The 27,040-nt window shown below is 45.4% G+C and overlaps 1 long non-coding RNA gene across 1 annotated transcript; it reads right to left on the bottom strand.

The window, feature by feature from the left end:
* Positions 1–1,053: 1,053 nt before the first annotated feature.
* LOC115247224 (uncharacterized) lies at positions 1,054–26,516 on the bottom strand. The gene is made up of 4 exons (XR_003886285.1): positions 26,461–26,516; positions 20,232–20,354; positions 19,993–20,089; positions 1,054–1,860 (listed from the first exon to the last, which is right to left on the bottom strand). It is a non-coding gene; the product is annotated as an uncharacterized lncRNA (long non-coding RNA).
* Positions 26,517–27,040: the final 524 nt, after the last annotated feature.

Below are 27,040 nucleotides of genomic sequence, written 5' to 3'. Positions count from 1 at the left end.
GATGGTGGAGCGGACGGGCTGGACGGCCATGGCGTTTTTTTTCCCCCCACATCTTTATTTGTCCTAGAGTACAGCCTTTCTTTTATTCTTTTTGTCTCTCATTTCTCATTCCTCTTGCCCTTCTCGCACTCGTCTCGTCCCACAGACTTATTAGAATTTCTTTGACCTCATTATTCTGCATAGACCCAGCTGCTTTCTCTTTTTTAATATCAGCAAAAGCTACAAAGACATGTGTGTGTGTGTGTGTGTTGTGTGTGTGTGTGTGTGGGGGGGGGGGGGTCACCAAAATGTGTCTGAGTTCCCACAAGCTGTGAGTCAAATGTAAATGAGCAAAGAGAATAGAAGAGGAGCCACATCATCATCCACTGGGAGGTGTGGGCAGGACTGGAGGTGCTGGTGCAGGTGTGCAGATGATTTCTGTGGAGCAGGTGCGGCCTCTGTGTGTGTGTGTGTGTGTGTGTGTGTGTGGGGTGAAAATGTTGAAATAAACACTGACGCTGCTCAAATTGAGAAGAATTATTCTGATGATGGACTGCAAATGGTGACTGCATCAGGGTCCTTCCATCAGAAGGCAACACCTGCACGTCTCCCGCGCGGCCACCACGCACACGGGAGAGAACACGTGGACGCGCCCCCCCCCCACCTCCTTTAACCATCTACTGCACACGCAAGTGCGCTAAGAAATATCCCAAGGCACATTCATGCTTACAGTAAGAGCAGGTGGGCTGATGGATGTTATTTAAAGGAGGAGTTGACTCAGAAGACGACTTAGTTTTGGAAAAAAAATGCTGTAAACTGTAATTGTAGGATACAGCAGGATGGCAAAAACACTGTTCTCTGAAACACTTAGACTCTTTCAGGCTTTGGAATCCAAGCCTTCAAACCGCGGTTCAAGGACAACCGTATGATTAATGAAAGAAAGAAAGAAAGATAGAAGGAAAAGAGACAGTTGTGGAAACTGCATTTTGTCTAAATTTGCATCTATGGCGTTGCCAAGCTGCTGAGGACATATACATGCCCCCCCCATTTATGAAGAGCCCTGAAGCTTCCTGGTTCTGTGGTTTTACAGCACAAGTGAGGACAACAGCTCCTTGTTTGCCTGCTTCAAAAAGCAACATGAAACAGGAGCCCATAATTTGTTGTGCGTTCCGAAATGGGAAATCTTTAATGTTTGTGTATGAAAAATAATATGTTTTTTTACAATTTAATAAATGTAGTTATATATTTCTTTCAAAAAACAACACTTGAGGTTAAAATTAAAACCTTATTGAAAACCAGTGGAATAGTATTGGATGACTAAATTAGCCATAAATGAAGACAAGCTGAGTCAAGGATGAACGTGCATTGTTCCTGTGTCCCCCCTTAAACAGAGAGAGACGCAGAGGTGTCACGGTGGTAGAGGTGCAGCGTTGTCCGCGGCGCCCACCAGCAAACATCTGTGCCTCTCCGGCTGAGCAGCGTAAAATGAAGCCTGGAAAGAATCCGATCGGGCAATTAGAGAACCTCAGGCCAGCTGCTGTTCACCGGCGTGGCGCCGCCGCCCTCTTCTCTTCCAGCTAATTACATAACAAAGACGGTCTTTAATCAGGTCTCCGCTCAGAAATGACGTAAGATCAAACCTTTCTTTACTGACGCATAACCACCAGGTCAGTCGTTGACCTCTCTGAGCTCGGGGGTGTCTCTCTCTTCTGGAGCCTGGTTAAGATCAGGCTATCCGCGGGTTAATGTAATATTACCAGACCTGTTCCTGACCTCCCCGGGGCCTGAAACGGATTTCTGAAAACATGCCCCCGTCACCCTGTGTGTCCAACCAAACCAGCCACGGCTAGCTCTACTGCGCTATAATCCTCCAGGTGTGGTCTGTAAAGAAATAAAGAAAAGCAACAGGTCAAACCAGCTGAAATGATCTCTAGAATCATAATTAAAAGCCAAATTAGTGTGTTCAGCCAAAAATAGAAGTGCAGGATTGCTATGAAGAGAGGAGAAATAAGCTCAGAGATGAGAGAAGAGAAGTCTCCAATAATGATTTAACGTTAATATTCTTGTCAGTAGTGGCTGTTACTGGTCATCTAAGTGTTTTTTCAGGGTGTCAGTGTGATTATTATTTAATTTAGGGGCGGTGAGCCTTTTTACTATCAAAGCCCATTTCAATTTTTATCCTCCTCCGAGGACCATGGTAAATTATTGATACTATATGACACCATCTTCTCTAATGTGCTGGCTGGAAGTGCTTCTCTACAGTCGGGCATCTGATGTCACGCGGCAGCGAGGTGGGATGGGGGGGGTGGGGGGTATGGAGGCGCTGTTCACATCCAGTTTTCCAGGTTTTTGCAGGAGTCTGTTTTGAAACTAACAATGTAGGTTGAATGCAAATGCGTCGGGGGTTATGCACACGGCAGCACATTCAGATGTGGCAGCAGCTCTTAGTGCCGCGCTGGCCACGGCTTTAATTTCACATCTGATGAATTTTAATATGGGGAAAAAAAGGGAGAAGACGGGCAGGTTTGGAAGCCTGGAGTGGAAAATTACACCGAGAGGTGGCTAATAACGTCCACCATGAAGGCCAAATGTCAGAGTCGTTCATTGGTGTTCCTCAAAATCTGACTAAGATCAATTCACTTCGGGGCAATTCTGCCGGTCCTGAGAAGTTGGGATAATTATCTTTATCATTTCTGCGACGGCCACCATGATTGTGTAGTCTTCTCTTTTGACCTAGCTTAACCCTAGCTTTAAGGTCACTCACTGCTCAACATTTCACTCTTCAGTTCAGTCAGACTCCCTCTCACCTGAGACAGCTGATGACAGAAAAGCTCTGACCAGTGAAACCTCAGTCCAGTCTTCCTCTATATCTTTAATGCCGGGCTCAAACTGCACAGATTCAGGCCGATGTAGCATCGTATAGCCGAAAAACACCGATATATTGCCTTGACATTGTAAAATGCCCTGAAAAAAGCCCAATTTGAGTTCCCTAATGATGTAAATCTTAATGATGACCAATAGGATAACTGTCTCCATGGCAACGGTACATTAGCCACCTTCGTGTAGGCAAAGCGAGCTCTTGATTTTGAGGTATCCACATTTGTTAACCTACCTCAAAAGGACCAGGCTTTTTCTGCCCATAATTGTGCCAGTATCAGGCAGAGCGGCCCTCACGCAGGGCCGTCCTGATCGAGGTCAAGCTTGTCGTGCGGACTGGAAAGCGGCAGCATCTATGTGACATGACCATGGTAAAAGTCTCACTGTGCGGCCTGATCCTGGACTTACCTGCTCGCTAACAGCCACAGAACTCACAATCATTCTTTTTGTCTTGATAACTGAATTGTTCAGTAAGCCTTAAAGGCCGTGTGATTGTCTCTGTCCCTGTGATGCCAGCTGGTTTCTCACATCGCACGTAGCTCCGCGAGACACTGGGTTTGTTCCTCATGCCTGTGAATTCTCCGCGATGCGCCACGTCCTCCTCACGCCTGATTCTGCACCAGGCGGAGGACGTCAGCATGGACGGACTGATTTAAAACACAGGAAATAAAGGACAGGGCAGGAGAAAGATGTGATGTACAGTGAATTCATTTTGTTATGTAATGGATTTGGATCAGACAGCTCTTCCGTATTTATCCGTACCCTCAGAGGCCTCAGAACTCTGTGGCACATTTTCCCACTCCGTCACGACGGGAAATCTCATCCGCCAGACGCAGCCATTCCAAAGTTGGGCGTCTGACATCCATCACAGTTAATGTTCTTCAGGAAACTCTTAGTTATCCGAATGATCGCGCACACACAGACTAGCACAATTTACTTGTTTAATCAAGTTGGCGTGCTTTGTTTAATTAGCTGGGTGTCTGCACAGACAGCGAGGGGACGAAGAGCGTTCCTGACAGAGCGAGCGAGGAAGGGAACCTTAGAGAGAGAGAGAGTGAACAAGAGGGGTGGCAGTGCAAGTGCAAACACACTTTGCCTGAGGAAAGAGGGAATTAGAAAGAAAATTACAAAGTCAATGTCGAATTTGTACCCAAGCGCAAAATTAGAGACGTTCCAGGAAAACAGAGGGACAAATTCAAGTTACGACTAAATCTGCTGAGCGACCGGCAATTCAACTGTAAAGATCGGCTGCAAAGTTTAGCACAGCAAGAAAAAGCAAAGAGAATTGTTCAGAGGTTCCTTTATTCCTGGTTTGGTTCTTTTTTTTTGGTTCCTGTATGCAGCAGCACTACTGTCTCATGAAATGTTTATGGCGACCGGTGCTGGTTTTTTCATCTTGAAAGGCACAATTGCCAGTAAACCCTGACCTCCCGCCTCGTAACTTTAACAAACTGTAGAGTTCAGCATTAGCGGCAGGAGCTCGCGTCTTGGACAGCAGCCTGTCCGCTCATGTTCTGTTGACCCTGGGACCTGTAACTTCTTTGAATTAGCTCCAAGTGACTTTCCTGACTTGCTCAACCCAACCAGGAACACCTTCCGATCAATGCTGAGCCCCTCAGACGTGAAATGTTTGTGTCTGAGACAAACAGGTCTATCAAACAGGCCCAGAAAAGTCAGCAGGCCTCATCAATCACAATCAATCCGAGGAAATCCAGATGCACAAAGTCGGCCGGACTGAAAAAAGGCTTACTAAAAAAAAAACCCCGACGATAAAATCAATTGTTTTTCGAGAAGCCTACAACCATTAACACGGAACATTCCCTTAAACTATCTGGTTTTGTCTGGCAGCCTCCCAGAAAGGGCCCCCCGACTTCGACAAAGTTATGTTTACAGTGTTCACAAAGTCTCGCTAATGTCACCGTCGGAGGTTAATTGCGTTTTAACTTTGTGAGCATAATCCACCTTGACTTTGACCTTGACAAAATGAGCTCAGAGACAGAAGGACCCGTCGGCTCCTCAGAAGCAGGACAAATTTGTGTGAAGAAGGTCCCGATTTGTTCAGTCACAATCGTAATTACTGCGGCCCCCCAAAAATCCAATATTCGACTCCCTGACCTTTGCAAACAAAACCAGCTCTCACTCGGAACGATTGAACCAAAGGACCAAATCTGAGCGTTACAACTTTGTAAACCTTTAATTTCAGAATCGTTTCTTTTTCTCTTTCTGTAACGTGTAATTTGCGTCGATAATGAGAGATTCTAATTTTCGCTGGGTCCCGTCGAACAAAGCCGATGTTGGATCACAATAATGTAATCACTCCGTTTCTGCTGGCCACGAATGTTGTGGCTCTGTTAATCTGACCCTCTCCAGCGTCAAATGAGACCAATTACATCTCCTCCCGATCAATCTTTCCCAGCACCTGAGCCAACGTCAACGTCATCGATTAGAGCAAGACTGCAGTGGACGAAAGGTGATCAACCCCCTCACTGCCTCTCTGAGTCCCATTGATTTCTTGCCACGGCCTCCTGGACAGATGGACTTGGTTAAATAAAGTACAGTAGGGTCGTGCTGTCTGTTGACTCCTCTGGATTTGACTTTTTTACTCTTTAAAGAAGCTCAAAAGGTGTCAGGTGACGCTGGCGCCTCATATTATCCTTCATTTCGGCCTCTTTAAGGTGATGAAAACAACACATTCTCAGGATACAATTTCAAAAAAGGGTGTTTTTACTGTTAATAATAAGGAAAGATAACATAAACAGGCAGCAGTTGATGTTTCGGCAAAATGGAGGCGCGTCGGATAATTAAGAGCCAGAGGGAAAAAGGAGAGGAGGAAACTTTTAATCAAAATTCAACAGAGAGAAAAAAAGAAGGAAAAAGAAGTGTGGAGGTGGCAAACTGGGGGGGGGGAAATAAAAATCCCCTCGTTTCCTAAACTTTTAAAAAATGCATGACAAACAATATTGCTTTATCATTTTTTTGTCTCTCCCGAGAACCAATATGGCTTTTTGTTTTCTCTGTGCAGATTTATTCCATTTCTGATTGATAAGTAGATTACAGGCAGAAAACTGGTGGCGCGTTTCTCCCATAAGCTGCTTACTTAGTGGATTCAGCAGGTAATCAGATTCTGTCATAACAGGTCTGGCAGGTGGGGAGTGAAAGGGTTAAAGCAGGAATTATTAGGTGCGCATAAACACGACCGGAGAGATACTATTAAACATTATGCATGTGTATTGGAATTTTATACATCCAATAACATTTCATTGCATTACGTGCCGAAGTTATGAATCATTTCTTCCGTTCTAGTGGCATCTGATTGTATTAAATACGTCTATTGTTGCCTTCATATACTTTCCAGCCTCTGCTTAAGAACATGTCTTGCTCCATTGCTCTTCCATTTCATTGTGAAGGTGATATTTAATAATACACACGGAGAGTTGTCAGCCTTATCATTCATTAAAAAAATGGAGTGACTTGGTTTTCTTCCCTTTTTTTTCGGTCCGTCAAGGAGAAAACAAATCTCTTGACCTTGCTGTTGCTTAAGGACGCAAGATGCAGTGTGACCAGTGTTGTCAGACTGTTCCAAAGATAAACCTTGAGAGCCTCAGGCTACGACTGCCTGCTAGAACGTTCTGAATTTTTTATGAAGCACGCTGCAGCACCTGATGCAGACTGCCGGACTCTGATAGTGTCACAATCGATGACAAGTGCAAACAGCCGGAGTCAGGCGCTGTCCAGCAGTTAACGCACAGATTAAGCTGTCAGAAATGAAGGATGAGGCGGAATCCTACGCACATGCAGAACTGCTGACTGTCTGAGGAGCGGCGGCATCAGACGGTGGTGGAACGCTCGATATTCCGAGAAGATCAAAGCCCAGGAGAGGATTATGGATCCTCAGGACTTACTGAGTAACCATTCCCAGTCTTTGGCACTTGTCTCCATCCTCACTGTTGGTCTTTTTTGAATCACCTCAATCGGACTGATATTGACGTTCCCTACTGATTTAGTTCAATGAGAGAAACACAGAATGCGAGCAACAGAAATATAAATCCAAAGGTGGGCTTTCCGAGTTTAAACAAGCTGGATTTCTTTTAAAATCCAAACTATCTCCATAAGTCCAATGGACAGTTAAAACACGCCAAAAAACACAAAACATTCTGTGAATTCATCGTAAATTGCAAATTTCCTGCTCTTAAACTGTAAAATTTGTCCTTATTTGTGTTTACTTCATGTTTAGTGGTTAAACTCTTTAATGCCATTGTCACCAGTCCTTTGAGTGTGATTACAGTGTTAAAACACAAGTGTTAACGATATTCATCTCAAATTAAGCCAACATGCAAACATCCCTGCTGGTCTCAGCTGTAAAACTTGAAAACTCTTTTGGCAGGAGTGAGATGAAAGTAGGAACCGTTCTCAATAAAGCTGGCAAAAGCAACATTAAAATAAACGTGTTTTAATCTATTTCATTTTTTTTCTCTTCAAAATGCAACCATCCGGTCTGAAGTCTATTAGGAACACATGTTGTTTTAGCACGCTGGTGCACCGAAACATCTATTTTACGACACACGCTGCCTGACATCAAATGATCAGTGAAACCAACATCTGCAGGACGTTTTAACGTCCGAGCAAATAAAAGCCGCACTTGCCGCCTGCATCTAAACCAAAAGAAACCCAAAACATTATCTTTAAACCCAAAAAATGATTGTTTAAAAGTGCTGAAGCTGTAAAAGCTTCTTTAGAGACGACGGGTTTCCTTTGGTCCTGAAGTTTATATCTTATAGGTGTGATGAATATAGAGTTAGGTTGAATTGACTGTAAATAAAGGTAAATCAGAGGATGGAATCATCCTCTGATTTACCTTAAAATCACACACAGGGACACGTGGGACAGAAGCTTGGAAATCCGAGGCACTAATCCTCTCTCTAAGCCCGACTCAACTCCGCGTTAAACTAAATCTAATCCTCCCACAACACCTTAACCTTAATCTACTCACATCCCTGTTCCTTATTCTCTAAAATGAACGTGACAACAAAGAACAAAGCACCTGCTTCTTATTTATAACACGTTTTCACAGTTTTTGAAGTACTAGTCTCTAGTAAAGAGGCTGGATGCCAATGGCGTGCAAATGTAGATTGGCTCCTCAGAACACCGTGGTGGCCCTTTTCTCCAGATAGAATTACCTAAATCAGCGGCTGAAGAGATAAATGAATTTCCATGATGGGAGCCATTTATCTTCAATGCTTCACTGCACTTATTTACCAATTTTTGGCTTTTACGAGGGGGGCTGCAGCAGTGACTTTAACAAACAAGGACATGTCAGTGCGGCTTCTGTGGCCGCCGCGGTCATCAGTCATCTCGGCTGGATCTACACACTCCTGGGAGACCCATATACCTGGAATGGTTCCAGGCAAAGGGCCTCGCAGCAGCGTGTGCTATTTGTGTGCATTCACATGTGTTTTTATTCGAGATTCTTGTTGAGACAAAAAAACATCCTCATTACAGAGAAGGATATTTGAGCGAATAACAGATTCATATCTACCATTATGCAAAACCTTAGTTTAACATAATTTAATCTATTTATATTTATAATAATCTATTTATATATAATAATCTATTTCTGCGATCTCTTGCTGCTGGGGAGCAACAACATCCACAGCTGCAGCTGCATTTTCATTGTTGTAAAGCAGACATTTATATGCAAATATCGAAAAAAAAAAAAATGTTGGCAGATATTAGAGATGATAATTAAAACGACAAATTCTAAATTAATTTTCTAGAATAAGGGACAATAGCTTGATAAAGAAGTTAAATCCTGCATGATGATGATGTCCGTTTGGCATGGAGGGTTAGGAGATGATAAAGGAAGCGAAGAAGAGCAGAGATGAGGTCATTGTGCAATCAAGATGAGGAACATGCTCCCAAAAATGGAGAGTCACCCACATTTATAGTCACGTAAAAGTGGTCACTCCTACCTGCTCCCACAGGCCTCCCAGTGGATTCAAGCCCTGAACCCTGATGCTCTGAGGTGACAGCAATAACCACAGCACCTTAAAAAGAAAATGTATTGGGAGGAAAAAAAGGGAAGAGGAGGCCTTCAACAGGCATAAACTATTGCATTCACGTGAAACTTATCAACAAAAGAAGAAAAAAAAGGGCTTTCCAGGGCCGTAAATATTCATAGCTTCAAGAGTCTTTCCTGAAAGGCTCCAGCACCTCAGTCATCATCACAGTGGGCAGGGTCAGCTCGCACACGGACGCCCTTGATGTATGCGAAGAGCGCAGGGCTTGAAAGATGCAACATTGTGTTAGCCTTATCAAAGATCTATTGATCCTTTCATAGGAACATTTTTCAGGATGGAGCGACAGCTTGGCGGCGTTCCACCTCTTCCTGCTGACAACACAAGTTCTGCAGCGCCTCTTCATCATGCATTGATAAAAAAAAAAAATCTGTCGACTTTTATTGCATTTGACCAGGACGTCTACATTTTCAACCATAAATCCCCACTCTCCCCAAGAGCGGTGCTGGCAGAGACCCCGGATTTGGAGCTTCGATCAGCCTCTCTAGATAAATTATCCTCAAGTTTGTGGTGGAGCCTTAAGCTTTCATCAACAAGACCTTGACTGATTAAGACACTCATCATTCCAGGTAAGAGGCTATTAGTCTGAAATCAAGTCATCCATCTGAACCTGCCTGCACTTTTAAAAAATGTGCTTTCATACCCCGGAACATCAGGCTAATGAGAAGTAATGAGACCCTCAATTCATTTAGTGTTATCTCATCCCAAATAACAGTTAGCTTAGCAGATATGTTGGTGGTTTTCTTTAAGTACAGTGAACTCAATAAAAGTATCCTGCCTAGGTTAAACTGGTAGCATCCTGACTAGCATCCTGTGCATCCACAGCAAAGCAGCATCCATAATCAATCTGGGATGGAACATCCACACTGGCTGGCAGCCAAGCCTTAGCACGAAGATCGTACCATCCACATATACTTGACTAATAAAATCAAAGGCCTGGGCCGATCACCAGGACTTACGGGCTAATTTAAGTCAATGGCTGTTAAATAGCAACATGGAGGAAAAAAAACAAGATGCCTTGTTTGATCGTCGGCAAACTTTTGGCAGCCGCTGAAAGTCTCCGTTAAAACTGCAGACTCCTCTTAATCAGTGCGAGGCTCACTCTGCCAGTGTTTACAGAGAGGAGATGAAAAAGCTTTGATTGCGCGAAGAGCATCGAGGTACTCTGCCCAGGTTTTTTATTTTTCTGTTTTTTATTTGAGTATTGGCGCTTCATATGTAACTTCAACTTGATATCATCAACTGAAGGCACCAAAATAAATTTAAAACCATGAGCGATTCCTTGCTAACTGTCTGATTAGCGGTTGGCGAACACGCCAGCCTAAAATAAACAGCCCATTTTCGCGTTACGAACATCGCGCCCAGCGACGTCGGCAAAATTGTTTATCTTCAACCACTTCCCTTTCATGTCATGAGATCCTGAAAAAATATGCTGACAAATACAATTTCAATCTAGAGAGCTTTTATTTGGGCAGAGGAACATTGAGGGAAAAAACTGTTTCACCACAGTTTTCTTTGTAGAGTGGCAACAACTGTTGTTTCTACCTGCTTGTCTGTGTACTCGTAGGCAGATTAAAGAAACATCTTTACGAAGGGACAAAATTGTCCATCTATCAGCATGAAACAGAAGAGCCAAATGTCTACTCTACTGTTATTTTAATATTTTAACTGTACAGCAATTCTGCTATTCTGCTAGCTTTCAACTGTTTGTCACACCAAGCTCAGGGTGGCCTTTCTCCAGAGTGGGGCCAAAGCAAAGCTGGTTCCACCTAAAGCAGGCTGGTTCTACCCAAAGCAGGCTGGTTCTACCCAAAGCAGGCTGGTTCTACCCAAAGCAGTCCGCCCTGAAGTCAAGTGGCCGTAAGCAATCTGCGAGCGAGCACAACTGCACCAACAATCCGTGCACAACATTCCAAATACCTCTTTCCAAGAATCAGTACCCATTTCCATGTCTTTAAATGTTTTATGAGACGTGTTGTACAAATTTGTGCATCACCTGGTACCTCCAGCCAGCTGTCCATTAAGCTATTTATTGCTGTTCTATGGCAGCATTGACCACATCTCCCCCAAATTTCCAACCAATCATACAGAGAGATGAGAAGAAAGTTTTGTTGGGCACAAGGGAACGAGAACAAAGTTCTATTTTTTCTTCAACTGTGGATGGTCTCCCCTTTTGTGTATCTATTCTGTTTAGCCAAGCTTTATTTAACCAGTTAAAAGCTCTTTTAAATCAGGACCTCATTTACAAGGGTGACCTGGCTGAGAGGTCAAGCAGCAGATTCCTTTACGGTAGAGCAGTGACCTGGACGTGGCAGTAGAGGGTAAAACAAACAGTGTTTGAGGTGCAATAGTATAGTGCAGAAGTCCTAACACAATAACAAACAACAATTTAGAATTTAAAACACACGCACTGTTCAGTGGCCTCATGCTGGTAGTCCCTCGGCATAGAACGGATAGCTCCAAGTGGAATAACTTCAGAGAGTTTCTGTAGACAATCGAGTATTCCGTGCCAAGGGGCCAGCATAGTTGAAAACTCTTTTTACAAATCAGTCCTTAACCAAAGAACTGATAAAACAAGTTTGTTCAAGAAAGCAAGGTACAGCAACTGCTTGTTTATTTTTGTAATAAAGCCCACGAATAAGAAGGAATCAAGGCTAAAAGAGCCTTAAATTAGGGGTCAGCCAACGTGCATATCTGCAAGCACTCAAAAAAATCTCAGTGCTGCATGAAGAACTGTGTCCAAGGACTGGAGAGGTTTGGATGACGTACTGGAGAAAAGCACATCCTCGTTGTCGAAAATGGGCGATCTAGCCATCTTTGAATAAAAGCTCCTGCTTTAAGATAAAATCCAAGTACTTGTAATTTAATACCTCCTCGATAGGTTTTCCTTCTTCTTCAAGATACTTAAATGTTCTTTCGTCATTAAAAGCACCTAATTTCAAGCTGCACATTTCTGGGGCGTCGCAGGTTTGATTTGAATTCAACTAAAAGGAGTTTAAAAACTGCAGCGTTTCTCTGCAGAATCTGGGAAAACCTGGTTAAAAACTTTGCCAAAATACCAAAAAAAAAACCCACTGCATTCTCAGGGGGCCTTTAGGGCCACTTTTAGAACATGTTTGAGCTTCCACTCAAGAGTACTTTAAAGCTTGAGGTTGGCCGGGTCACCATATCAGCTAGATCGACCACTCCAGGGGTCTTGTTCAGTGCCTTTTATGTGTGTGTGTGTGTGTGTGGGGGTGTGTGTGTGTGTGTGTGTGTGCGTGTGTGGATTGGGGTGGGGGGAGGGTTTACAATATAAGGCCTATCCCTGGAAGTAAAGACTGCGTAAGACTCATGAGTGAAGCTACCCTCAAGGATAAAGCTCCTCATCCCGTCTGCTGATGGTGATTTCTCACTCACAATCTATTTCCCAGGTGAACCAGCAGAAAACAAACAGGAGACTAAATGAACTTTATTTCATTACACGTTCTTGGGCTGGAGGGGGGATTTTAAATGAGCTGAGGGCAGATGCGATTAGATCAATTAAATCAGGCCTTGGACCAAAAACTGATTACAACAAAATTCTTTTTGGTGTTGTTATGAAACGAGACATCAGTGAAGATATGGCGCGTCAGATATGAATGAATTGCCATGTTTATTTATAAGGTTGGACCAAATTCCCAAATACTTACCAGATGAGGTTTCTGTCACTGATTCCTCCCCATTTCTACCGTTTTAAACAGGAGCACAGAAGGATCTCCCACAACAGTTTGAGTGAATCTAATGATGAAACCAGACTTTCACTGTTAGATTTCTTGTTGTGTAAGTGTAATACAGGCAGACACAGAACAGCTCAGCCTCTTTTCCAGTAAAAAAACAGCAGAAAATCTCCCAGAGGCCCAATCTGAGTCTGGAATGAACTTCCCGAAGGCTGCCCATGTAAAACGTCCATTTCTGGAACCAGTACATCATCCATCTACTGTGAACAGTCAGTTACTGACAGTTACATATTAAAACCATACAGGTCTTAAAAGATGAATAAAATCACCACAATCAGAGAAACGTTTAATTTTCTGAATCAACCAGACTCTCATCCAATCCAGTTAAACCTTTGCAAACGAGCAAATGCCAAAAAACAAACATTTACAAATTATGAAGGCAAAAAAAATCAGACCTTCTAAATATCCAACTTAATATCTGGAATCCTTCAACAGGTCCGGGGTGATTAGCTAATTCAGATCGGGGGTGGGGGGCTGAGGCTGTGGCGGAGCTGACACACACACACACACACACACACACACACACACACACACACACGAGTTTCATTTTCTGAACTCAGCCATGTGTTTTTTGTGTGCTTCCACTTAACAAAACAGCGCTGATCTATCCTCAATCCCGACCGTGTGGTTTCTGGACCCGACGCTTAACAAAGACCATGTGCACGGGAAGCCGAGAGCAGCATGTGACAAAATGTTGGTATGTGATGAGCTGGTGTGAGAACGGGCTGGAACCAATTATTAACCAAGGTCTGCTGAAGCAGATCGAGTCAGCGGTCCGTTTTTCAACACCATCTGTGATGTTCTAATGCTACACAGAAGTTTGAGGCTTAGAGGGGTCGGAGGCTTTTAACTTAAGCACCTTCTGACTTAGATCGGTGAGATCTGACACGGAATCAGCGGATCAGATTTTCGTGGCTTATTTTGAAAGTTCCTCTTCAGTTGAACCCTGAGACGAGATGATTTTGGGTCCATAATAGAACACACACACACACACACACACACACACACACACACACACACACACACACACACACACACACACGCTGTGCATACTTGTGTGCTTGTGTGTCCTTGTACTTGCTACATATTTAGGATCAAAATATGGATTCTTCTTTTTTGGTAAGTTGGACCATTTTGGCTGGTTATTACAACTTCAAAGGACTTTGAGGGTTGAGATATGGTTTGGGTTAAGGTCAGGGTCAGGGTCAAGGTCAAGGTCAGGAGTTGGGTGATGTATGATGCCTATTGAAAGATAGAACTATGAAATTATGCATGCTTGTGTGTGCTCTTACAAAAGACCTTAGTCCCCCCCAAAACCCCACATATTTTAGATTAATCACGATCGATGTGACATAACAACTATGAAAACCTTTTAAAGCAGGTGAACTAGATTGCAGAATTCTGCTCAAACGTGTTTTTCCGAGCTGGCTGCAATCCTCAGCCGCGACACCTCAATAAGAAGTGTAACAAGATATTCTTTAATGCATGAGTGGTCCTATTCTGAAAATGGAATATAAAGTGCCTGAGCACGCCATTTGCATTTAGCCAGGCAGACACTCCCACCGATACGGGCACATTTACGGGTCACCTCCTGATTAACTTCCACCGTCATTAATGATCCCTTCATCTGAAATATCATTTCAGACGTTGACAGTGCACGGGGCAATTTCCAGCACGTTATTATGGGCGCTGTCACCAAAGAAAGAAGCAAATTTCACACTTTTACCTAAGCAAAAGGCACCGCGAGTCCGCTTAAGGTTGTGTCCAAATAAAGGAAGGTCTGCAGGTGAGAGAAACTCATTTGAGCTGGAGAGTTCAGGCGTCCTGAACAGGAGACCTGGACGAGCGCTATCGTGCGCTTGTCATTTTGCATTCCAGCGTATAATCGGCAACCTTTTGTGAGAACAGACTGAATGTCAGACTGCACTTCCCAGCATACAGATGTTGCCAACAACAGCTGATGGATACACTCTCAGGTTTTTCCCCGGCTTCCAAGATTTTATTTCTCCCCACCGCAGTTGCCAAAACGCCCTGCATGACGTACCCTCACTTCAGAAGAGTCGATGCTTCCAGAAGAGCCTCGCTGGGTGTTCGCAGGCCTTTCGTTTTTTTGCAGCAGTTTCCCTCCAACAGGTCATATCTGTTAATGATTGTTCCTGTTTCCTGGATGATGTTTGGAAATGGCCTTACTGCCCCCACACTGCACTGCTTTTCAAAACGCCTTCCATCTGGCCCGACCGCTCAAAGACTCGCGCTGCGCCAGGAATGTAGCTAACACGTCTGAGACAAACACTGGGTCATTGTTCTAAGGTTCACCAGACTCAAAATATACCCGGTTTAACTTATACAACAGCAAGGTGGGCTGGAATGATTTGATATGTGACCCCCTCCATGGTAATATTTGCACTATAGTTTATATAAAGTCTTGGGAACATCAGAAACAAAAAAAGAAAAGTCTGAGTGATTCACGCCACGTCCAAACTTACCGTACCGAAGCAGCACAAACACAACACCCACTGACGGGCAAAACACAGCTTTTCAGTTTGATATTAATTACAATCCGAACCATACTCTGTCTTTACTTTGCAGACAGATGGACCGTGATGGACAGGTATGGATATCGAACCAAAGAGGAACGGGAAAAACACAATGATTTTGTTGTTTTTCCCCCCCTTCCATCACATTGAGTTACATCTTTGGTGCCACCTCTTCGGCTCCCCGATACCTTCCACCCAAGCTCGCCCCCCTCAAAGTTTAAAAGCCGGCACTCTTCTCGCACGTGATGGACAATGTTTACCACGGCTATGATAAACTATTTCCTCCTAAATGGTTTTGTCACGGCCTTCTGCTGCCTGTCATGTGGGATTCTGCTCGCAGACTAAAACAACCATAATTCACTGGGTGTATTTACCTCCTCGGAGGACAGAAGTTTGACAGATGATAAATGGCCGCTGCTGACAATCATCAACACACACCACCCTGTGTTTGCCTTGAGTATAAGTGGCGCCAGGACATGGAAATGGGACTGTGACATATACCATATGGAAAGAAGGAGTGAGACATATGGAGGAGGAAAGAAAGAGCTGTGCGGCTAAGACTCTATTAGCCACTGGTGGAAATTGTGGGTACTGAACATGTTTGTTTCTCTGCTTCTGCATTTATGGACTGTGAAAGATTTCCCGACTGCGAACGCATTCACGCTGCATATGCAAGCCCAGCAGGGGAGATCCACAGCTGTAAATTGATGATATCTACTGTATCCAGCACATACCTTCCCCTTGCTGTTGCCTCTGTGAGGTACAGGCTGGTGCACATGGGTCGTGCGAGTCAGGAGATGACACAGTCTTGGTGATGAATGTGAATCTCTGCACGCTAAAACACATTCTCAGCATGTGTTAATGGTGTGTAAAAAAATATGATGTGCCTGCCTGTGCAGTGTTCTGTCTCTTTACATGCGCATTACTGCATTCACACATTACAGCTATGCAGCAAGAACACCCAACGCCACGTTGATGGGCGCTGATGTCACATTTTCCTCAAAAATCCATACAAGTGTTAAGGTGAAAAGTTTGCTTGCCGGTTATGGCGAGGCCAAACTATCAGGAACATGGTTCTTTTCATGCAGATGTTATTTGAGGTGTTTGTTTCCCCATCCATCCGTTCTTCAGGCGACTACATTTGTCTTTTACCTTATAAACTCCTAAATCTTTGTGGTGAAACCAAACTGTCAGCGGCCTTGATTGCGTACAACCCAGTCATCTTTAGTCTTCAACCTGGAATTATGGAACCTGGAATTAACAGCCAGAAAGACCCCACTGTAGGAGCTCCGGCTGTGCGTTGGCTGGTATGTGGTCAATAACTCACTGTGACAGGAAGCCATTGAAGGGAGGTCGGCGCGATGACTGTGCAAACTGTTGAGAAGCCTCCATGCTAGTTGGAGGCTAGAGAGGGATTTCTGGAGGTGCCAGACAGAATGAAAGCATAGATAACTCCAGGTGAGCCTGTGATAGGATCGGTTTTAACCTGGATATTGATTGAAGATATATGAAACAAGACTGAGAAGGTTTTTGATAAGTGGACCAAGACTAACGGGACGCAGAGGATTTGATAGGTTGAGAACTGGGACTTGTGTTGTTGAATTAAGTTAGAAACAGTTTTGAGTTTCAGCGTGAGGAAGATTGTTGTTAGCCGAGTTGCTGCAAAAGGACGGTGGGTTGGATTTTGGGCTGGAGACCTTTCTGTGTGGGGTTGGCATGTTTCTTCCTCATCGAGCCTTAGCAACACTAAAAAACATGTTTTTGTTGCCCTGAACACGGCTACGCAACAGAATCCACTGGACCTTTATGCAAACCAGGATAATTCTTCGCCTCTTTTCATATGCAGGTAAACTACGTCTCTGAACACAATATTAATTAACAGCAAGTCTTTGATCTTCTTCAAAGAAGGAAGTAAGCTGTGGAGAAACTTGAGAGAAAAAGTGATAAAAACACCATTTTTATGGATCGAGGTCTTTCCTAGTTCCCCTAAATTTAGAAGCCTCATCTCCTGTGGCTGCTTCTCTCAGTGATGGTGCAAAGTTAGGTCTGCGGATGGGTAACGCTTCCCAAAATGCTTTGCCTCTTACATCAGTGTGGCCTCTGATGGCTTTCAAACTTTCCTTCCTCCGTGTGCCGCGCACTTTCTGAGCGAATCAGGAGATGAGCATTGTCAGCCCTCGGCTCCCCTGTGGCCAATCCGGGAATTGCAAATCTTTAAAGGACGTTTCTGCAGCCGTCAGAACAAGGAGCTTCTCCGTTTGCAAAGGTTTCCCACAAATCGCTCCTTCTTTCCTGGTTGGGCACACGTGAGGGTCTACAGCTGTTCCCTATCCTCGGCCCTGCCAACAATCATTACGGTAGAGCTGCAACATAAACATTTGGCTGCATTAGCCACATGCAAAGAAAATGTAACCTTTGTATATTTAAGACTAAAACATGCCGAACCGCTAATATTTCAACTTCAAAGCATCTCACCCGGCAAAATTGAACTTTCCCAGCAAAACGAAACTTAATCTTTCCCTTTAGACGGTTTCAATAAGGTCAAAGTCAACAGCGTGACATGTGGAGGCACTTCTGCGGAAAGTTAGCGATGCATCTCATATCCAAATAGTTTGAAAAGGACTCTGAGGATTTAGATTACTGTCTCGATACAGTATATTTGATTTGCTCAATTTCACCCCTGTGAAAATCGAAGGAACACGGCGCTTCCCGAATGCCAATGTTGTGTATCACAGCCATCATAATGCTTACACATCCTGCTCCGGGACACCGAGGTCTCCTCAGAATCCCGTGCTCGTGGCGAAACAGATGATTCCCAGAGATATCCCGGGGATATTGGATTTCTCCAGGAGATGAAACTATTTGTGACCAATATGTCAATTTTTCACAGTCTGTTTGCGAGCAGAGAGGAAGGCGGCTTCTGACATCGCTCAGGCTCGGCCGACAAATGTTCTGCTGACCACAAAAATACTTAATGTCTAGATTTGGGGAGATTGCTCTGGGGCAATTCCTGAGCGTTTTCTCCAGGGGGGCTTGTCCTGGTAAAGACCTGCTTTAACCCATTAAGCGCGGGAACCTCCTGCGGCACAAATCGGCCACTTTACTGCAGAGATTCTGTTAATTATTGTGGCGATTAGATGAAAATACAAGTTTAAAGATTAATGAGGTGAAATGCAATCCACCGTCTCGGGTTAACGCTGCATTTGTCAAAATTTCAAAATCGGCCGCGATGGACACGGAAGACGCTGGAGATATCAATAAGGTATCATAGTCATCTTTTTGTTTTTTAAAAAGACAAAAGTAGCTGCCTGCAGATAAATCACCCAACGATAGCATTGCCAGATCGATCGGTGCTGGCAGCGGCCCCGCATTCACCCAGCGTATCTAGTTATCATCCCTTGGTTCTGTCCAGGCTGATGAATATACGAGCAGGCAGGCAGATACGCTCGTGTCCCGCTCGTCTGTGCAACACCGTCTTCCTTCCCCGACTGGAGACAAACAGGACTTATAGGCTCTGCAAATGAAACCGTTCCCTGAGACAGCAGCGCGCCTCGCTGAGTTTATCTATCACGCCGGCGCTTGTTGAAGTCGCTCCCAAATAAGGGGCTACATCCTCTGCCCAGTGTGCAGCCGTGCCACTCGGGGGAAAGTGATTAAATATTGAACGGTGACCTGCTTGTGCAGCCTCCACACGTCTGTGCTGACTCATTTTTCAGAGTCGGGTTATTAATCTGCGTTAATCTTCCAACAGCTCCAAATCTAGACGCGTCCTCGCCACTTTATAATGGCTTCCCGAGCAGCCCACTATTTAGCATAGTAACATAAGCACGTTTTATTCAAATGATGAGCAATAATGCACAAGAGGAAGCCACACTCCCCTCTGAGCCGGCAGGCAGGCGCGTTCGCAGACCTTGACCGGCTCACTAAATTGTGCTTTCTTCCTTGAAATGGGGAATGTCTGGCTCACTAGAGGCGCGCCATGATGCTGTCAATAACGACGACTGCCTGTGGCTTATTTAGTCTTTATCAGCTTTAATCAGTCTGCGTTGACAGTGACATCTGTGCTAAGCTAAACCCAAACGGCGGTCAGGAACCGTCGCGTGGCGGCATTAGGGATCCGGCTCAAGGACCCTTGGATGTGCGCAACATAGAGGAGAGGGATTAACGTCCAACCTTCGGATCACCGGAGCGCCACGTTTAATGCTACATTTGAGAGTAAAAAGATGCACGCTAGCTTAGCTATAAGGTAAAAGGAGCACGTGGCGTGTGAGAACCTCAGCAACTTTTATGAGTGGATCCAGTTGAGTGTGACAACACGCTCACGACGCGGTCTAATAATAAATATGTACAAAAATAGCCGACTCTGGAAACAATGAAACCCTATATTTTTCCCCCTCTTCTTTTCTCGTTGACAACACGGAGCATTTTTGCGGGTAAATGCAGTAAAACGGAGGCCCGCCCTTCTGCCAGAGAGGATATTCCCTTCAAATCTCACAGCTGAAACTTGAGAGCGGAATAAAAACAATCTGGCCTTTTGCCCTCTGGTCTCCGACTGAACAGATAGCCGCTGGTTTTGGACAGCTGTCTGACTGACTGCATCTCCGCTGAGGAGCACATTTTTCCACTCTTCAGCCCGGCTCAACTGGCGGGTGCGCCGAGAGGCGTGAGTCTGTCTAGAGAAACGACACAGGACTCATGGGCAGCTGCCTGCGTGCATGTGTGTGTGTGTGTGTGTGTGTGTAGAATATGTGTATCGTCAATGTCTACCTCTCTCGCCTGCTGAAACGTATCCGTCCAAATTTGACAGCACGAGGGCAGACAGCCATGTTGCAGAATTCTGATCATTTAAGTGCTCGGAGGCCTGCTGGAAGAGCAGAGGTGTTTAAAAAAAAGGGTAGAAGAAGAGAAGAAAGACCCCCAGAAAGGCAGACAGAGAGCAGCCCTCCACACGCCTCCATATCACATCAGGGACGGCCTGCCATTTTCCTGTGAAGAATAATGCTCACTTGTCAATCTTGCAAGAGCGAGTCAGATAGCCGCCGGTCCCGCGGAGCCTCATTGAGGTGCCCGCGCCGTTTCATCCGGGGCGCACCTCGGAGGAGGGCGGAATGGTCGGAGCGAGGAATTTCCTCAACAGAAAAGAGGAAACAAGAGGGAAGAGATCAGTGTTAGCTACGATGAGAGGAAGGAGGTTAAAGTGTGCGTTTATCTAAACAGTAGCTGCGTGCTAGCGTGAACGCTACAGAGCTGACGCTAAACTTTTCCCCGCTCACACGTTTTTAGATTTATCACCGCCCTCGTTTACTTAAATTACCGCCTAATGATGAATGGCGCCGCGCGTGGTTATGTACACAGAGGTACCGCGTTCCTCCAGAAAAAGCTATTCTCTGTAGTCCGTGGCGGCAACTGTAAAGGTGTCAGGTGATTTATCGATGCGGTAATGCAAATAAAGGCAGCCCGCGGCTCAAGGACGAGGCTAGCATCCACACAAATGTCATCGCGAAAGAGGCCGCATCCTCAAACCTCAGAACCAGAAAAACCGAGGGGGATTCTCTCACTCTGGACTTTAGAGACTGAACATTTTGCAAATGATTCACAGAGATTATCAATCACCGCGGCGACAGTGTTGCCAATGACGGGGGAGGAAGCTGCCTCGCTCCCTAACACGAGCTGCGCCGAAAACAACAGCTGCAGCAATAAAACTGCCATAAAAAGGACAAATATATGAACAAAATGAAGGGCTCATCATTAAACGCGCCGTCGTGTATCTCAATGTTGTCTTATTGACTTGATGCACGCTTTATTGGGATATTTGCTTGTACCAGGCTCCTGCAGTCAGGCGCTTGAGTTATTGGCTCCATTCCTTTCGTCCTTATGTCTAACTTATTGTGTTGCGATTGAGAGAAGCGCGTTCTAAAAGTGATGAATAGGTTATGCGTGAACAATCTGGGATCTGGGTGCTGATCAGTCAGCAAAGTTCGGCGAGTTTTCCCAGACAAACTCTTGGGTTTATGGCTATGAGCAAAGGTCATGGCCATAAACCCATAGCTATGACCTCCGATGATGCTGAGGCGGCTAAATTGTTAGCATGCTGGTTGATTTTAGAAGTGCTTTCCACCAGGTCCAGTGGAAAGCTTATTTTAGCTTGCAAATATAGATCTACTACCAAAATCAACGTGAAGGTGAATTTTCCAAACCAGCGGCAGAGTAGGAGACACAAAGTCGCTTTGATACGACAAATGTTGACTTCAACGTTAGCACTGAGAGGAACGAGAGACTTTGAGAAGGTCGTCGCCTCGAACATCCAAACCGATCCGGTCACGATGTTGAACTCGTCAGTTTTAAAAGTTGGAAGCGGTCTGAACGTCTTCTGAGGCAGCGACCACTTCACCAGGCAGGACCTGTTTCAGCGAAATAATCAATCATTCAATGAATTAATGAATCGTTTCAACCCGTGTGACTAACAAGCCTCGTGCAGCTATCAGATCGAAAACGTCGGGAACAGTAACAAGCGGAATAATAAACGAACGTCGTGGGGCCGCGTTCTCGGCTAGCGAAGGCCGTCGCCCCCAGTTCTCTCCCCGTTTAGCGCCCTTTGTCATTATGCCAGACAGAAGCCGAGATGGTTAACGACGCTCAGGCCAGGTGAGAACATGTGGTGACTCTGACTAATGAAGGTGAAACACACTGACACTTCATTTCCACATTAGCCTCCCCCCATTTCCTCTGTGGGTTCACGGTGACCTGATCCTTTACTCTCATCTCTCATTTGTGTCCTGCGACAGCTCTCTCTCCCTCTCTTCTCACACGCACAAACACACGCACAAACACATGCACAAGCGCGTGCACACAATTAAAATACATGCCAGCGACATATGTTAGCAGTCAGTGACTTTGTCCCCAGTCGTAATCACATGATGAATTGTGACGAGTAGCTCCAGTTAAACTACGCTGAATACTGTGGTTAGCATGGATGCTATTAGCTCTCCTCTGGTGATAATGAGTGAAAAGGTCTGATTTTTGAGACTGTTTGATTGTTTTTCCAGCAACTCGTCAAAACTATACTGCTGTAGTGCTGTTTGTTAGTATTTAACAAAATAAAATCAATTTGGCTGCTTTGTTTCCATCCACATCAAAGCAAAATGCTCCTGTCCTTTCACTTCTGCACAAAAATGTTTCAAAACCACAGAAAGTTATTTTAGCCCGACTGCCGTTACAAATGCTGCGGTTTCTTCATTAGCCGTAACAAGGACGCTAAAGCCACATAAAGATTTCTTTGAACCTTTAGGACATTTCTTTGATGAACTCATTTTTCTGTGACAATGGCCTGCAGAGAATCTTTGATCAGCCCCTAGAATGTCATTTTGACATTCTACAGGGTTGGGAGCCTAATCAAATTGGTAAATGAACAGTTGGAGGGGTACACTGTGCACCAAAATAAGCATGATGGCAACAACAAAAGTCACTTATCCCAACGCAGTTTTGCTATAAATACTGTACGTACCAGGTATCTGGGATTTCCTTGCTTGGACTTTCCTTGTGACTTTTCTTCCTTTCAGAACCTCGTGGAAGATTCGTTCCATGAGGTTTGTGCCAGCAGCTCTACTCAACACTCAAACCAAACCCTTTCCTGTCCTCCTGCTATTAGCCTTTGTCTTTTTCCTGTCTGGGTCCTGGCTACCAAGTTTACTGGCCAATGTCCCTTTTTTGTACCATTTTAAATGATTTAGCCAGCTAACCAGTTAGCTAACCGGTTAGCTGTGTGGTGCTGTGGATCTGGAAGTCTCTGACACTGAGGCGACAGAGACGGCCTCAGAGGAACGCTGCGATGCAGGAGAGGACACAGGCGGAACCACTCACACACTGAACAGATAGGGGGGTCGAGGTCATTCTCCGGGCTAGACGAACACTAACAGTACGTCCCGTTCAACCCGGGGATGAGTAACTTTTCTCCTCATGCGCTCCGCCTGGCGTTAATGAGTCCTAATGAGTTGTGGGAGCACCCTGTCACCTGCAAGCTCAGTGACAAGATTAATAACCTAATTCTAATACTTCCACTTGCAAACAATTTCACGACGGCCAAGTGGCGGGCACAGGGCAGCCGCTAATATTAATTGACTGCTGTCAGCCACAATGATGTAATGGATTCTCCGGAATGACTCGGAGCAGACTCATCATACCATGTACATGATAGTGTAAAAGCTGGGGAATTAAGCACCGAGCGCGTGACCCCAATTAGTCCTTATCTCCGCGGCTCCTAGCGCAGCGGTCCCATGTGGCGCGTTTTAAACGATCACCGTCCGCCGGTACCGAGAGTGACACTCATCTCAGCCTGTCAGGTTTTATCTCCAGAGATTGGATTTGCTCATAAACTCCTGTTTTTTTACGCGCAGGGAGATGAAACCTTGAACAGTCAGCACTTTCTGCAGTCAGCCGGTCGCAGCTGAGGGTGTTGATTAGATGCAGAGGTGAAAAACTGAAGAAGAAAACAAACAAACCAATATATATTCATGAGTTTAATTACAGGATGAGCTCAAATGATACCTTTTTATTATCAGTCTCCGTTTGGAACAGCAACTAGCATGTGTCTGCTTATGAATCGGTGTCAATTATGTCGACATTGTTACTTTTTTTCCCCCAGATTTAAACAGGATGCTGCTTTTTCTGCATACTAAACTGTCTGAAATGTCCCATCAGAGATTTTTATGGAATGCTGAGAGTAATGTAATGAAACGAGAAGGGACCTGGCGCGTCCCTTGGCTAAAGCTAACGGTGCTGTCATTCACGTCTCCGGATATATCACGATTATTTGAATGAAAGCAAGAAGCATAAATCCCTCAACGTTAGCTCGTAAGGTGCCGGGATGCTAACAGAAAACACAGTGATCGATTAAAGTGAATAATGCCGTGTCATTTACTGAGTGGCAGCAATTTGAACAATTTCTTTTAAGCGCACAAAGACTGGCAGACTAGCCTCTGATACCCCCTCCCCCCTTTTACGTCTTTTCCATCTCCTGATTCGCCACAGATGCTAAATGAAGGCATTAATCAAATCATGTTTTGGTGAAAGGTGCCGAGTTTAAAGTAAATAAAGCGCTCTGATTGCTCCCTGATTTCCTATTGTGCTGCACAATTGGTGGTGTTGTTATATCACTTTCAGCCGGCGAGTCGCATGTAAACCAGCTCATGCCAGGAACGGCAAACACGAGCCGCATTTCAATGCTGCCTAATCAGGCCGCTTCTTCGTCAGAGGAGTCGAGCCACTCTTGATTAATGCATCCGAGCAAATATGTACGGAGGACCCTGATAATCTGCAGTGCTGTTTAATCAAGTGGGCCTTTGTGTTGTCCTCCAGGCCAGTTTTAAACAGGAATCCTGCCAAGGAGATGCGGGGGTCAGACTTTACTGCCTTGTGCCTCCTCCCTCATCTGTCTCTCCATCTTTTTCTTACTCCCGTTGGATTCGGGGAGCAGCCGTGAATCCGGGGAGCTTTAAATACCGCAGCAGCAGTGACAGCGGGCACCCTCGCCAGCCAACCCTGACCCCCGTGCCACCATCGAGCGGGTGACCCAGTGTACTGCTAAGAGAATACATTTCCGGCAGCCTCGCCGGGGTCCCCCGGGCGACGATGGCGGCGGGGGGGGGGGCGAGGACGTGACTGACACCGGGTGAGGAACACTGTGAACTCAGACAAACAGGAAATGAACGCAGGCGGTGCAGCTCAGGGCGCAGAGCATTACAGGCGCAGACAACAAAATTGACACTTTTATCCAAATTACACGTGTGCGCCACGTCGGCGGCCTCGGTTCAACTCGCCCCTCCCCGTTTAAAGAAAGAGCCCGCGGACGATAAAGCGTGAGATTTCGACATGCTGTGGAAAAGTGAAAAAAAGAAGAGCCTGACTGTCCATCAGACTTTGACGCCGCGGCGCGGCTAGCAGCATGTTTCTGAGCTGGCTAATACGGCACATGGCTTTAAAATAGCCCGGGCAAGGAACCTCCACAACTGGAGACCAGAACGATCCGTGGTGGCTCTTACTGATGATCTAATTCCACAGAGCTGCCAGGCGGCCCGACGCCATTAGTGAGCTACTGTATAATGTGGCTCCTAGTTGATATTACCTTCGAATCAACCCCCCCCCCCCCCAAAAAAAAAGAAACAAAAGCCTCTAAAGACAAAACAACCATTCAACATCTGTCTGGATGCCCCCAGCTCTGCTTTAGTGCAACAGGACGTGTTCAGGGGAGAAAATACCGCCTGACAGACAAGCCAATGGGCAGCGACTGTAATTATGGCGCCATGGCTGTCGGCTTAAAGCAAAACGCAAAGTCAGCCCAGAATCGGTCATTTAAAGACATCGGTGGTGGCGGCGGCGGCCTGCCTTGTGCCCAGTATAAAGGCTGAAACCAATCAATCAGGCAGCAGCGCCGGCCTAATCCATTTCCTCCAACGTTATTGAAATACATTGAAATCAAAAGTCTATTTTCCAGGGCTCCGGCTCGGCCGTGTGAAAGGCGCCATTCAGCGCTCCGAGTGTCAATACTCCGATTATCACAAATAAGCTGAAAGCAATTTAAGCCCTGTATTAACAGAAAAATGGCCAGGATGGGAGGACGCGCAGCTCGCATTAGATCACCTGATCACTCGGATCTATTTTTGATGGCGGGCGATATGAAACATATCTGATGTCCTTAATTGCTTGTCTTCTCCCTTTCAGTCAACATAATGCTGGTCGGAGGGCGCAATCGGATCCGAGACGTCGTTTCCATGATTGGCAAGACGTCCGATTGTCAGACATGAGATTGTTTAAGGAGGAAGCCTCCAAAGGTCACGCTTGAAATTTCATCGGCCCGGGAAATGTTCTGTTGATTGATTCCAGGAGTTTCATTAACAATCCTTTGGATGTCTCCGCTGATTTAGTGAAGTAATGACTTCTTAATCCACAAACGCTTCCGAATATGGTTGAATAATCCCTCAAATGTCCCCATTGCTGCTTGGCGGTGGCAAAATCTGTCAGAATCTGACCTTTACCAGAACAAAGCAGAGAGGAGGCTGGAATTACTGGAGGAAATATTGAATTATTGAATCCTGCTTTTAGTCATTTCCTATAACGCTGCTGCAGCAAATCGGCCCTTCAGATCTGCAGATCAACGTCTTCAGGCCTCAGTGGCTTAAGCAAAGACCCCAAACTAAAAGCGTCTCAGCTCTGCAGCGAGGATCCGACCGGCGTCCTCACCTGAAGACTCGGGGCGAACGTTCAGGACGCCGTCCTGGTTTGAACCTGCTTCCTGTTTCTACACTAGTTCCCATTGATTATTTAAATGAGCTCCGCAGACCTTCGATCAGCTGCGTCATATTAACCAAATCAGCCTCTGCAGCTGCTGGGCTGAAGGAATCTGTTGCCCCCCCCCCCCATCCGGACCCCCCAAAAAAAGAAAAAGTGCAATTGATTCATTTTCATTTTAATAAAACGAAATCAGATTAGATCTCGCAACACTTCACTCACGCTATATTGAAACTGACCCGCAGTTCAGCGCGCATCGAGTTCTCGGCGTGCTGCGTTCCCCTCCGCTCGTTTTTCACCTGTGCTCCCCCCATGACGATCAATACCGGCACAACTTTCAGATTTATGTTTTTAATGTGTCTCCGCACCCCGTCAACGTTCTGTTCAGCAACGAACTGACGCAAATTCTTTTCCCGGCGACCGGTTCGTAATTATTATGCGACACCATGACGTCACATTACGTGCGCCGTAAATGACTCCGTTGTCCGAATACTAACTTTAAATTGAGAGCACTACGTAGTTCACGCAATCC

This window comes from Takifugu rubripes, chromosome 20 (genome assembly GCF_901000725.2).
Source record: "Takifugu rubripes chromosome 20, fTakRub1.2, whole genome shotgun sequence".
NCBI lineage: Eukaryota > Metazoa > Chordata > Actinopteri > Tetraodontiformes > Tetraodontidae > Takifugu > Takifugu rubripes.
Note: the sequence above shows the minus strand (reverse complement) of the source record. Positions and strands in the feature narration are given on the sequence as shown.